The sequence below is a fragment of the Urtica dioica genome, chromosome 2 (genome assembly GCF_054948205.1).
Source record: "Urtica dioica subsp. dioica isolate 48M chromosome 2, U.dioica_male_clone48M_v1_H2, whole genome shotgun sequence".
Classification (NCBI taxonomy): Eukaryota; Viridiplantae; Streptophyta; class Magnoliopsida; order Rosales; family Urticaceae; genus Urtica; species Urtica dioica.
Genome location: NC_142757.1, coordinates 34808389 through 34812083, shown reverse-complemented (window position 1 = coordinate 34812083; position 3695 = coordinate 34808389). Strand labels below are relative to the sequence as shown.

General features: G+C 30.7%; 1 long non-coding RNA gene across 1 annotated transcript; it reads right to left on the bottom strand.

Annotated features, from left to right (window-relative positions):
• Window positions 1-1819: 1819 nt before the first annotated feature.
• Window positions 1820-2943, bottom strand: LOC149404539 (uncharacterized). Its single transcript, XR_016293838.1, has 4 exons — window positions 2856-2943; window positions 2705-2762; window positions 2442-2642; window positions 1820-1979 (listed from the first exon to the last, which is right to left on the bottom strand). It is a non-coding gene; the product is annotated as an uncharacterized LOC149404539 (long non-coding RNA).
• Between the last annotated feature and the right edge of the window lie 752 nt (window positions 2944-3695).

The following is a 3695-nucleotide window of genomic DNA, read 5'->3' as shown; positions in this document are numbered from 1 at the left end:
AAGAAGAGTCTGAAAGAGGAGAGAACAAAGAGAGAACAAAGATAACAAGCGAAAAGAGAATCAGAGAAAGGGAAAAAGAGAGAAATAAAGAAATAATAGAGAGAGAACAAAATAGTATTTATGCATTATGCCCACTAGTATTTTTGTCCAAATTATGGTTTAGATGAAAAATGAGAATTGGGTTATGAAATTGTAGTATGTTAGTCAGTTTTCTAGGGGAGTTCATGAAAACCGTCAAACCGAACAACCCGATCATCCAAACCAAACTGCACTTTTTTAAAACCGCCCCATTAAAACCCGATTAAATTTAGGTTGTAACCAACCAAAACCGTAATTGTTTTTTGTTGGTTTGATTTTTTATAGTTGTGAGATTGGATTGAACCAAACCAACCCAATGGTGTTAATCATTTAATTTTGTCAAGATTGCAAATATTTTATATGTACAATTGTTAAAAATAAATATATCATTTTTAATAATATTATAATTAAATATATAAAAAAATGCTCAGTATTATACTTTATTATTTGCGAATACATGAAGATTTGGTAATTAAAAATATGCGTAGTTTTTATTTTAATATGTAAACTTTCTAAAGATAAGTAAAAATTTATTTTATTTGACCTAACGTATTAGATATAATATACATATATGATTTTCATTCAAGTTATAAAGTCATTTATCGTTAATTATAATCCGAAAAAATCAACCAAAACCAACTCGATTATTTTTTAATGGTTTGGTTTGGTTTTACCTTTCAAATGGGTTGGTTTGATTTTCAAAACTAAAAAATTAATTATAGCGGTTCTGTTTGATATCACATGAAAAAACCGACTAACTCAACCTGATTACAGCCTTAATTTTTTCTATTAAATATGATCCGATTTGATGAGTATTTAATATGATAATTATTTATGAGAGTATTATGAAGATATTATCAACTATTCTATTTATAAAATAATATATCTTGTGAGAAAAAAAATATTAATTATATTATTTCATTAGAATATCTATGAGATATTATAAATTGTTCAGTTAGTTGAGTGATATTCTAATATGAGAAGTAAATATATATTAGATATGATCTAAATATTTTATTTATTCTAATATCTTGAAGATATTTGATTCATTATATTTATTAGATAAATATCTCATATTAAATAGAATACGATTAAACCAAATCAGGAAAATAATTATTTTGGCCTGACCTAAACATAGCAAGTTACAAAACATGTTGGTCTTGTTCCTCCTCTTACAAAAAAATATTGGAGTAGGGGAGAGAAGGAGACATATACAAACTATAATGTGAGATACAGAGAGATGACCTGACGGACGCACACTACCAGAAAAGGCTTAGCAACTACGGCACAAGGTTGTAGTCATTATATCACGACTACGGTTTCGCAATTGGCATCTATCGCACTAGACTCTAATTTTTTTTACATAATTTGTTAAGACTTAAAAAATTGTAGTAATCTCATCTTCAAAAACTACAACGTTAGAAAGTAATTTTAATTTATTCAAATAATTAGTATATTAGACTACCTACTTTTGTTGTAGTCATACCGTACTACTTTAGTTATCTGGAGTGTTTACGTACCTCGTAATTTAATACTACGATTTTAAATAATAGTTTATGAATCTCTTTTTTGTAGCATGTATTATTTAAATATTCCATTTTTCTATAAAAAAAATATATGCTAATATAAAAAAAATAAAAACAAAATAAAAACAAAATACAATATATATATATATATATATATATATATATATATATATATATATATATATTCTCATATTTTAAATAAAATGATTAAAAAAATATCATTTTACAATGACATACAAATAAGAATCAATATTTAATTTTTAAATATAACATAACTAACTTATTCGTGGACTACCAAGGTCCTCAATCGATAGTCATTCGGTTCATGCCGGAATATGCTCTTACAGTAGGCATGTCAAACTGATCTTCTATTACCTGCAATGAAATGAAAAATAAACTAAGCAATTATGAGGTTGAGATAGAAATACGTTGCTGATTTATACCCCAACACATTCACCAAAGTTCCTTTCATAGTACATAGCTCAGTTGACATAAATAATAGTAGATCCAAATAAGAGGAAACTAACTAACAACCCATTTTACTATGTATCAAGACACACTGATAATTTATTAGACTTATTAATATACACTCTTTAAATGATATGGGAATTTCAACAACTATTAGACAATTTTGAGAAACTGGAACTTTTCTATCAAGTACTCCACTGATTTTCTTCAAATTTGAAATTGTTGCAAGCACATAAATTAAAATAAAAAATCTGCAAATTGCATATCATGTTGAGGGTAATACCTTGTGCATAAAACTCCAGAGTTAGCAAAATGTAGAGATACAACTAGATCAAAAAAAAAATCATTGGGATGAATAAGTATACATACCTCAGCATACCGGTGATTGAATAGAAGAAAGAGCTTCAATTATCCGTAATTTGACATTCATCATTATGAACAACATACAAAAAGCATGAACATTTTAGTTATTGGGCAGTGTACATAAATTAATTGTTCCTTGTGAACCCTGCAATATTTTACATCAGGAAACTTTCCAAATCTCAACTGAGCCATTTCCAAGTAATGTATCTGCATGGATAGATATACTCAGTCACATGACAAAAGAATTAAACAAAACGCAATAAACTTACAGCGGCTTGGTAGCGGGACAGTGGCTTGTGACAGTGGCTCGATCGCGGGACAACAGCTCTGAAAAAAAAACAAATAAATAAAAATAAAATAAAATAAAAAAACTAATACACGAACAAACAACTCACACACAAACACTAATGCTAGTAGCACCTGTTCTCCTGTTTGATAAAGCAAAGTTCATTGAGGAACACAAGTGAAAACTGTATGTGAGAGTGAGCTCTCGGCATTTATGATAGTAGCACCTGTCCTCCTGTTTGATAACCCCTGCAACAAGTTTGTATTTATTGGAATAAGGCACACGAAACAAATAAAATTACATGCTCTAAGAATCTAAATAAAATTCAAAGCCACAAAACCAGCAGACTTATGTAAAATACAAGAAAAAAAGAGAAGATATAGCCCAAGAGGGACAAACGTTTTTTAGTTTTATCTTAAAGAGCTTCAAGGGGAATTTTACAGTCATCCTCAATTCAGATTCAAACATATTCAATGGTAAATCTGACTCCCCATATTACTAAAAAATATATTCACGAACTCTGAGGAAGATGAGGTTTCCAAACCCGATGACAACCTAGACGGGTAGGCTATTATGCTCGCAGAACAGGACTGCCCTGCTGGTTTTTCAGGTCTGTTTGTTGCCACGCCTTCTCTCACCGTGCAAGATCAAGCTTTTCCTCTAGCGATGGTCTACCCGGAGATCTCTGGTTCCGTCGACCAAGTTCCTGTGTCAGCCGGTCAAGATCAACTTGCTATCGAGGAATGGCAATCCCAAACTAACAGAAAGAAAAAACGTACGTCCAGAATAAAAGGTCAACAACGCGAGTTGCACTATCTGGATTTCCAGGTGAGCTTCGGATTCAAGGAAGCAGGGGGTAAATCCGGTTATAAATGAAGATCATCTCGTGGAACATTCGCAGATCGGGGTGTGAGATTCCTCATCTGTAAAGAGAATATCTAGTGGTTTTTCAGGAGGTTCGTAGGAGAACTGTC